The sequence below is a fragment of the Vicugna pacos genome, chromosome 10, assembly GCF_048564905.1.
Source record: "Vicugna pacos chromosome 10, VicPac4, whole genome shotgun sequence".
Taxonomy (NCBI): domain Eukaryota; kingdom Metazoa; phylum Chordata; class Mammalia; order Artiodactyla; family Camelidae; genus Vicugna; species Vicugna pacos.
The window spans coordinates 48538769-48550000 of NC_132996.1; the positions used below are offsets into that span (position 1 = coordinate 48538769).

At 40.6% G+C, this 11232-nt stretch overlaps 1 long non-coding RNA gene across 1 annotated transcript in view; it reads left to right on the forward strand.

Annotated features, from left to right (window-relative positions):
* LOC140699001 (uncharacterized) overlaps positions 1 to 11232 on the forward strand; it is a 54594-nt gene that overhangs the window by 17719 nt on the left and 25643 nt on the right. The window lies entirely within an intron of this gene.

Here is an 11232-nt window from a genome sequence, read left to right on the forward strand (position 1 = left end):
GTAAGACGTCAGTAAGGGACAGATATATTAAGCAATCTATGTTACAGTGAAAGAACATAACCAGAAGAGAATCTACTAAACTGGTTCTTGATTTAAAATATAAATGTAGAGAAAGCCTATACGAAAACCAACCAAACAAAGGATAGGCAGAAAGAAAGGACGTGGACACAAAATTGAGAAAAGTCATGCTACCTATGGAAATGATTTCCAAATAGTGGAATTTCTAAGCCATGAAATTCTCAAAAATTTAGTTTAATTGGAAAGAAATAGATGAGGGAGATTAAGAGGTACAAATGTCCAGCTGCAAAATAAATGAGTCAAGGGAATGAAATGTACAGTGTCAGGAATGCGGTCAGTAACTGTGTAACACCTTTGTGTGCTGACATATTGTCACTAGGCATCGTGGTGATCAGTTTTAAATGTATAGAAATGTTGAAGCACTACGTTGTGTGATAGGAGCTAACAGACTGTTGTAAGTCAGTTATGCTTCAAAAACTAGCTCACAGAAAAAGAGATTGGATTTGTGGTTACCAGAGGTAGAGGGTAAGAGTGGGTAGAATTGGATGAAGGCAGTTAAAAGGTACAAAACTTGCAGTTATAAGATAGTACTAGGAATGTAATGAACAACATGATAAACATAATTGACACTGCTATATATTATATATAAAAGTTAAGACAGTAAATCCTGTGTTCTCGTCACAAGGAAAAAGTTTTTTTCTATTTCTTTAATTTTGTATCTATAGATGATGGATGTTCAATAAACTTATTGTGGTAACCATTTCATGATGTGTGTTAAGTCAAATCATTAGGCCGTATAGCTTAAACATATGGTCCTGTATGTGAATTATATTTCAATAAAACTAGGAGAAAAAGATTAATTGTTAAGCCAACTATACGTCAATTAAAAAAACAGACTAATTATATATGTGGGAGATCTTTTTGGAATGGATTTGGTGATCTTTGGATGGCCTCTCTCAGCCTATTCATTCATTTATTCTTTCATTTTTAGAATGTAAACTCTTTTTCCTGTGTTCCCTAATTTATTCTAAGGGCACAGAGTAGCTGCTCATTAAATATTTCTGGAGTAAATGAGTTGGTGGATTAACGAGTTTATTAACCTTCAGTTTTCTGTGCTTTTCATTGTGCTAATTGTTAGAGGTGAAAGAATTTGACGGACAGAGTTCCATCCTCTGAGAGCTCCTAACCTAGACAAGGAAATAGGTACATAAATGTATAGCAATATATGAGTCCCATGGTCCTGCTCTTACTGATTCTTCTGGAAAATAATTACAAATAATTAAAATATAAACATAATAATAACATAGACATATAAATACAGACATACTAATAAATATTAATACATAAGTATATTTATATATAAATAATAAAATAATAAATTAAAACAATCACAAATTTGAGGTTAAGCTGCTCCACAAGTTTCACTGAAATCCTTTAAAAATTTCTTTTGAATTCCTATTTATCTCACTCAAAATTGTAACATTACATATATGAAGAGAGTTCTTTAATAGTCACCTCCACCTTGGTCCTTTCCCCCTTCCCCCACATGTAATTATTGCTGTGACTTTAGTACATACCTTTCCAGAGATTTTTCTATGGATGTATGTACACACACACACACACACACACACACACACACACACACACGTTTTTCAAATATACATTAATTTTTTTCTTTCCTTTTATTTTTGGTGGGGGAGGTAATAAGGTTTGTTTATTAATTAATTAATTAATTTAATGGAGGTACTGGGGATTGAACCCAGGACCTCGTGCATGCTAGGCACGTGCTCTACCACTGAGTTATACCCTCCCCCACCACAAAGTATACGTTAATTAAAACAACAGCATGTATGTATACCCTATCTAAACTTTCTTTCCCTCAACAACCTACCTTGGAAATCTATCCACATTAGTACGTTTAATCTAGCTCATTGTTTTAAGAGGCTACAGCAGAGGCCCCAACGGGATTACCATTCACACATGGCACCTGTGGGGTTGTGAGGTGAGCAGCGGGCACAGCTGTTCGTGGCAGCTCTCAGCCCTGCCTACATGACATTAGTATACTGCCGCTCCTCTGGTCGTTCCTCTATCAGTGGTCACATAGGTTGCTTCCAGTTTTTCAGTATGGCCAACAATGCTTTAATGAGTATTTTTGTACCATACTTTAATAGCTAAAATGTCCAGACGAGTCTAACAAAATCATTCATCTATTTCAAACCCTTGACCTAGCATCAGACACTCCTTCCTGAATTCTTGCTTGTGTATGTGTGTGTGTGTGTACACTGAACAGCAGAAATATTAAAAAAAAGAAAGCCAAAATAAGCTTTTTGAGAAGTTGAGAGATGAACAGCTCTCTTTTAGTCTTTAAACCCAGAAGCTTTGAAAGATGAACGCGCTCCCTCTTCATTTTGCCATGCGGTACACACAGAAATTAAACTTTTCCGAGTCAGTCTTTTTGCCTCACCTCTGATTTGATTTAGTTGTGGGACTCTGAAGATGTAATATGTGGGCACTATTTGAAGCAAGCTGGGGTTTTATGTGTTTTTGAATGGCAACATTTCTTTTCCACAAAAGATAACTTTATGACAAGTCGCATTTATATTGTACTGCTTTGACATTGTGTTCTTATAGATTCATATAGCTTGATGCATTCAGCAGAGATGGATGCTTCCCCTATAATGCTTTGATCTTCTTTTTTGTACAGAGTACTTCTGAATATTGAAGGCTGTTTGTCTGAGGCACAGCCACTTGTAAACATGTAGGTGCCCCTGAGGAGCGATGATTGCTCAGGTAATGGTGCAGGGACCAGGTTTTTCTGGTGCCAAAGATAACGTTTAGTGCTGGCCTCTTAAGGAAATATGGACTAATGAAACTGACTTAATGAAATTGCCAAGCGTTAGAAATGGCATTTTTTTAAAGGGAGAAAATGGACAAGAGCCTCCTTGTTGTCATTTGGCTGTGATTTGTGATATTGACTCTGGCCTTTGGCTGGATCTTGAACTAAGTACAGCAGAGGTCCAAGTACCTTGACCTCAGATGGAATGTTTACTCCATCCCAGAAGAAGCCGGCTTCCTGTATATGAAGAAAGGATGGTGGCGTGGAGGCTGGGAGGAAGAGAAAGCTGGAGAAAGAGCAGTAGAAGCCACTTCCCTGGCCTGAAGGTCAAAGGCCACTTTCAAGGACCGGATGGACCTGCCTCTCTAAGAGAGGGCTTGATAACCTGACCCCCGCTGCAGTTTGGTTTCAAAATGTTTGGCAGAGGATCCTAAGGCTGTAGGCAAGTCCTCCCACAGTGGCACTGTGAGACCCTCCTGGGGCTGGTTCCGTGGCGGGGATGGCTGGCCTGACTGCGCAGCAGGGTTAAAGCGGTCCCTCCTGCCTTGAGATCTGCATAAAGACTTACAACGCAACTTGCTTCTCCACGAGGAGTTACTGAATTTTTAAACTGGAAAGGAGCATAAAGATGACCTAGCAAAATCATTTTCCCTTGAAAGATGAGTGTATCTGTCCCCTAAGAGGCCAGGTTATTCAGCAAGTTAGTGATTCTACCATTTGCTTTCCTTCTGGGCAATTTGACCATCTCGGATTCTTCCTCCTCTCCCTCTCCCTCCTCCTTATTATCATCACCACCATCAACTTTATCATCTTGGGTTCTTTTGAGTATGTTCTCCATATCTTCTGTTTAGCAGATTCAGTTCCATCAGCATTCAGGGGAAACGACCCAGCAGCATGTGTCCTTGTATAATGAAAAGAGCTCCCGATTCGGAAGCAGACATATTTGTATGTAAAAACAGACTCAACCCTTTACTTTCCTCTGAGTGACCTTGAAAGTCACGTTATTCCTCTGAGCCTGTTTACCTGTCTATAAAATGCAGACAATGTTGGCTGCTTTAGAGCCCCTGTGAGACTTCAGTGGGGGCAGTACCACGCATGGTAGGTCCTCAGTAAAGGGCGCCTGGGGTCACTATCATTATTGATATTACTATTATTTCCAGGAGGCTCCCGTTTGAGTCCTGGCTCTGGTATGTAAGCCTGGGCAAGTCAGTTCCCTTCTGAGAGCCTCATTTGTAAAGTGGGGAGTTAGACCAGAGTCCTTCTAAAACTCAGTGCATGTACTTTGTGATGTATCATCATACAGTGGTTCTCCAGCGTTGGTGGACCTCCCTGTTACCTGGAGGTCCCGTGTCCAAAGATCCTGATTCAGTAGATCTGGGAGGGGCCCACGAATCTGCATTTTTAACATGGACTCCAAATCTTAACTTTGTCTTGTTTTACCTGGAAAAAATATAATCCTACACCACGCAGTAGGATAATGGTCAGGAGAAAATGAAATTACATCCATAGAGCACTTAGTGTAGTTTCTGGCACATGACAATTACCCACTAAATTGCCAATTGCTGTTATTCTTCTTTCCCTGTCACCGTGTATAGCACAAATCCCCAGCTGGGGATAAAGACATAGACTTTACCATATGTGGGTTATGCAGATTAAAAAAAAATTGGAAGATTTTTGGATTCTCTTGAAATCCCAACAGATCTGGCAACACCAAGCTTGCAACGAGTTTACTGTGACTGGCTGCCCCTGGACATTGGCTGGCCCTTTAGCCACGAGCTCCCTATTTGAGCCAGTCCCCACTCACTCTCATCCACTTACTTACATTTCTCTTTTGTCACCTGTAGGCATTTAGATATGTAGATGCTTGTTTATAGGATCTAATTCAGCCTCTCTATGCAGAGTTTTAGAAGAGCAAAGAGACTGCCCTTTCATGGTGTTATTCCAGCTATTCTAGATCAATTAGCCAGCTGTCCAGGGGCAGAGGCACGCCCCCTGTCACAGTTCCCCCTTAACCTAACAAAAAAAATGGAGAGTAGTTCATCTTTATAACTTGTATGATTTAGTGGCATCATTTAGGATGAGTTCCAAAGGGTAGCATTATGAAAGTCTACTGAAATACTTTGCCAGGGAACCTAACCCACGCTGAGACGTCGCCTAACAGAATCAAAGCAGGGTTTAAAGTCAGCTGCTGCCTTTATTACACACTCAAAACTTGGCAGAGGAAGTTCTTTGGGTTGGGACCACATGAAAGAAATCAAGGCAAGTGAAGGGCGGTTGAAGAGAAAAGATGGACTGGGACATCTTACACCATCGGAGTGATGCTGTGACTCCCAAAGATACCTGCTTGGATGCTCTGAAAGTCATCATCATCTTTGTATTTTTTTTTTTTCCCCTCTAGCTACGGGTGTCACACATGAAAAAAAAAATGAGGCAAGAAAGGGCTTTATACAAAGGTATCAAGGCCACATTTGTCAAACCCAGAATCCCACGCAGATTTGGGAACTATGTTTCAAGCTGAGCTCAAAACTTTCAACTCTCAAAAGTGCTACTTACCCCAAGTAAAAGGCAATTTTCCAGCTCAAAGAAAGGCAGTTCTGCAAGGTTCAGGAAAAAAGGTCAGAAGACTCCTTGTACATCAATCAGCTCCTGGAAAACAACATGTCAATGAGTTAAGTGAACACGAATCAGGCACATATGGATTGAATTTCCCTCGAAATACTCCTGGGGTACAAGTTTAAGGGGTGGAGTGGAGGAGGGGTGAAAATTCTTTGGAAAATTTAATGTATTTTTCTGCAGACCCCAAGCACTTGAAAATATTTCCAAGATGTCGACTGGCCAGGCCGAAAGCCCTGCTGGGCTGAATCGGTGCTGAGTCCAGCTGACCTTCGTGCCTGGAGATTAGAATGTGTCTAAGGCCCATCTGACAGCCCACGGCTTCCCTGCCTTGATTTAAACTTCATTCCATGGCCTGGAGATAGGGAGATCTGGTAGAGGGTGGCTTTGAAGTTCCAGGGAAGAGAATTAGATTTATTTCAGAGAAAAAATGAACTGTAAGAAACATTCAAGTGTACCAGTCATTCCTGCCAGTAGCCTATGTTTCTAAGGAAGTAAATCAATCCTTCTATGCTTTCTCCTTCCCTGGAATTATAAGAAAAGCAGCTGGGAATTAATATAGTTGTGGAGAGAAAAGCAAAGTGCAAGGGGTTTTTCCTGAGATCATTCCTCGTGGAAGTGTGTGGCATGGTGAACACATGCTTTATAGAGGTTCTTAGCAATTCTCAAAGAGAACAGAGCAGCGCTGAAGTCTGTTCTAACCCAGAGCACTAAACAGTAAATGCAATGAGTAAATAACATTCAGACGTCGCCTTCCATATAAGATCATATATGTTGGGACTATTTAAAATAAATCTGATTTTAGGATGAAATTCCAAGAATTCAGTGCCAACAGTAAGCTAGTTCCATTAGCGATAATTTGCTCAGTACCGAATCCTTTTCCCAGAAAGCTTCATAGGAAACTTGGAAGCACACATTTTAAACTCTTTTAAAGAAAACGTGTTGAGAAACAATATGCTTTTTTTTTTTTTTTTTTTTTTTTGTTTCCTAGGGCATTTGGAGGTTGAACTGTAATTTCTGTTTAGGAAAACTACCGAATGAGAAACTTCTTGGAGGCAGAGAGAACCATTAAGCCTTTCTTCCCCTCTTTCTTTCTTTCTTTCTTTCTTTCTTTTTTCTTTTTAAGGCAGGAGGTAATCAGGGATAAATGTTAATGGCTGTTTTTTTTAAACAAATGATGTACTGTCAAGAGAAAATTTTTTTCACCATTGTCAAATTGTGTAGACAGTGTTCAAATGGCTCATTCATTATCAGCAGCACCACCAAGTTGAAAACGTTACTTTTTCTAGCTTGCAGTTGATTGATGTCCATTACTCATATCAGGCTAATGGCACTTTATTTTCCAACAGTAGCAAGTAATGAGTGACCTTGAGTGCATATTGTTTTCCTGAAAGGGTTTGTTGCTCTGTTTCCTTCATAAGCACCCCAAGGAAACAAGGCCCCTGTATCGGTGTTTTGCAGCAAACCTCATTTCTTTCATGGCTTTCTGTAAAAGAATTTGATACAGGGATAGAAGCTAACCTCAGTGAGTAAATGAAATATTGATCCATGCTCCTCTGGCCTTGCCTCCACCTTGTCCCAGGGCGGTGAGTTACTGACTTTTCCGTTTTGGCTGTAATAGGAATTATTACAACAGGCCTGTGCAAGTAATTACTTGGCATGGTAAAAAAGGAGGGACCATCATATATTTCTGGAGAGACGTTCGTTTCCATCAGGCCGGCAGTCTGCTTTTTTGGCTCTGTCTTTCCTACTCTTGATTCAATTCTTTTAACCATCATTAATCACACTCCTTGTCAGCAGAAGTTTATCAAAAGTATTAAGTGAGCAAGGTTGCCTGGCCTCCTTAAAAAAAAAAAAAAAACCAGCCAACACGGGGCAGTAAATTTCGAAATATGGAAGGTTGGTTCCGTGATATATATGAGTGTCTCTTCAGCTAGAATGAGCCGTTTGTTTTAGTGATAGATACTGTAGTTTGAGCTGTGATAGAACCCTTCTCAAGTTTATATGTCGTGGGCTATCGTTTATGAGAGCCCGTGTGTTTCTAAACGGTGAAGGTCATGGCTGATGGCAAAAGTAAAAGCAGTGGTGATTCATTAAAAATAGTTAATAGGGCCTGCGGCTGACAGAGATAAATAAGAACATGTGGTTTGCTAACCCGCCAGTGCCTAAATTGACGTTGTGTTTCTTCAGCCCCAGCTCACCACTTCCAACAGCCAGATAGCTGTGAGCGGACAGACAGACAGACAGCAGGCCAAATTGTCTCTTGTTAGTAACAGATGCAGAAAACCTTTTTGGGAACACAACTGCAGACTGAGGCATGGAAACTCACTTCCCTTCAGTGTGGTGTGGCTGAGGTTTATTTTTAAAATGGTACTGATTTTTTTTTTAACGATCACAAATATGTTTATTGCATAAATTCAAATGTCATTGGAGCAATGTAGAAAAATGAAAAGCTTCTTTGCCATAGCTGAAACCTTTCATTTCTTTTAAAAAATGATCTGAAAGAAAATGTGGTATAATGTTAGGATTTGATTACGCTGAGAGATGGTTTTAGAGGTGTTTCTTATGTTAGTCTGTGTTCTGTCCCTGTCTGTTTGAAAGAGTCACAACTAAATTTTTTTTTCAATTTTCCTAACTAAAACGAAGCCTTCCCACACTGAATCCCATCTCCCAGGGAGAAGCAGTTTTATCAGTTTGTGTATATCCGTCTAGTTTATTTTTGTTTACTATGTATGTACATAGGTAAAAAATAATATATTCAATATAATAATATATAAATAATATATTTCATATAATAAATAAACTAATATATTCAACATAATAATTTAATATGTAATATATATTTAAATATTAGGCCATGTTATAATACCAGTTCACAACTTGATTTAACAACATTGTGACATTTAACTGCAAATGTTAAACTCATGGGCTCATTCATTCATTCAGAAAATATATGGACTGTTAACCACCAGCAGAATACACAAACACGAGAAGGAGTTAAGGGCCAGTCCGCATCCAGCATTTATCTAACAAATGTTTCTGCTTCTGGTTTTAATATAGCATACTTTCTCCTTGCAAAACTTCCTGGCTAATTTGGAGACTCCTAAGAACTAGAAAACAAAAAGGATTTTGCTGATTAAGATCAATAGAGTTTGGCGATCCATTTAAGAAGTGTAAATCAACCCAGGGATGTGTGGAAGTGGATGCAGCCCTAGGCAATTTCTAAATGAGCAAGTATGGATTTTCTATACATTACTTCTAATGAAGATTTTAAAAACAGAATTCTTTGAGGATTTGTTGAGTTTTGGTTATTTGGGTGTTTTTGTCTTGCTTTTTCCTCTTTAACTTGAGAAGTCAGTGAAAAATGGCACAGTGACTTGAAATCATACTGGGAGATAAACATCTTCACTTTTCATTTTAGATTGCCCATTTTCCCTAGAAAAACAAATTGTCTAGGATAGTTAGAGAGTGGTTGTGGCTTCCAATAGAAAATCGTAGTAACCAAACGGCATGGGGCAGACAGTTCCTGCAGTCATTAGCCAAGCTTCAGGGCATAAAACAAGAGCCAAAACAAAACTACAAAATTTTATGTAAGGATATAAGATAGAAGGAAAAAAAGAAGTAGGGGGAAAAAAAAGAAGAAGCTGGTCTTTGACTCCCCCCCTTGGCAACTGCAGCTTTGGTCAGCCCTGCCAGCAGAATCCACGATGATGCTTGCAGAGGGCTCTGCTTGTGTTTGCAGTCTTGGTAGCAGTTCTGCTCTAGGAACATCCATCTCACAGAAAAACCATCCTTTTCCACGATGTGAAAAGGCGCAGGCAATCTCACAGGACACAGAGGCTGGGGTTTTGCAAGCTAAGTCCTCCACCTAACCTTGAGTTTTATATTGTGGACGGTTTAGGTCTGGGGGCCCCGATCTTTACAGCAAAACTGCCAACGTAACAGCAGTGCATTCAGTTGAGAAGCGTTTGGCAGTAAGATAGAAGAGCATGGTAACTGAACGTGTTTACAGAGAAAAGCACTTAGCATCACATCAGCTAGAGAGGACGGGGGAAGTGTGTTGTGCTTAATTCAAGGCCAAGTGGCTGTGGGCCCAGAGGATGTTTTCGGATCTCATCATCTTGAAGAAGACAGTCCCAGTGGTTACAAATTGACTTTTTATGGAGAAACTAAGACTATTTCTAACCTATTGCACTGAAATTATATTTAGTTAATATTTTATGAAAGAAAAGTCCTCCCATTAGAGGTAGCAAATTGCTTTATAATTATAGTGCTTCACAGAACAGACCGTCTGCTTCGTTTTATGGCAAAAGCACAAAATACAGCTGCCTTTCCCACGTAACTTCTTTGTGGAGTCTTTGAGGTAAAGGACTCTCCCTCCTATTGATTTATTTTTTTCCCTTATTTCAAATATGAGTTTAATTTGAACAGAAAGTCATATTGCATGTTTGGTATAGGTTAATGACATAATGATGTAGAAATTTCACTGAAGCAGAGCTGGGGTACACGGGGGAGCAGGGGTGAGCAGATACTGCCTTCATCTTCCAAACTCTGGTCCTTCTCCATGCCACTCTGACAGTGACTACAAGCCATTAGACACGATGGCTGTTTGGGCATCATGGCAGCAGTAAATTGGCGGGTGGAACAGCATCAAATTTTCATCAGAGACTATAGACTGCGTGGGAATGGAGATTGGGCTATCTTCTCTTCCTCTCCCTTCTTTTTCTGCTTTCCTCCATAATCTCCAATGAGAAGGAACAGAGCTAAGTTTCTAGCAGGCAAGGAATATGCTGTATTTATTTTTGAATTCCAAAGAACATCACAGGTCAGCACTAAATAGATGTTGCCATGAGCAAGGCTTCCTTTGATTGAAATGCGCTGTGTAGCAGAAGCTGTTAGTGCCCTGACGTAGCCGATTAGCCGTCCTCACCCCACCCAGCGCGCCTGTGGAGTCTGGCTGCAGGCACCTGGGACTCTAAGCCCAGGGGCTTTCTCTGGCCACTGGAGCCTGTGCCATGGGAGCGTGGGGGAGCATGACCGGCCAGTTGGGATTGCTTTGGGGAATTACTGCCCCGAGAAGCTACTCTCCACCAGTGATGAGCGGGAGTTGGTGAAGAAATCCCCTCCTCCCCACCCCTCAGCTTGCACAACTCAAAGTTGTATTTTACAGACTATTCCAGAAGTCCCCAGTAGGACTGAACTTCAGTGACCACCCCCCCCCCCCACAACAGCAATCTGCTTGTGAACATTCCCTTCCTTTCCTTTCATGTTTTGCTTCCTTGTGGCGCCCCTACCAGGACTTGCAGGGAACGCATCTCCAATAAATTATTTGCGCTCAAATCCTTATCTCAGGTTGTGCTTCTGGGAAACCCCACTTCAGACAGGCTGCTATCCCAGGTCACCAGGGTGATCAGCTGATGGAGAGTCTTCTGCGTGCCTAACCTTGTGCCAAGTACTATGGGGCTATTAAGTCATTTAAGATATTTACTCTTACGCTGCTCCAAAATCCCTCGCAAATTAGCTTGGAAGGTAAGACATACACATTTAAAACAATTAGCGGGCCAGACAGCATTATACAGGGCTATAACAAAGTGTAAAGTGTGTTTTACAGATAATTGGAGACACGGGCAGTGGAGCAAGGATCTACTTGTGCAGTATGGACGAAAGTCATGAAAGAGTTGCTTGACTAGGGGGAAGCTAATGGGAGCTGATGTTGTGGAAGATTCAGAGACACTGATGCATTAAGGACAGAGAATGGGTAGATC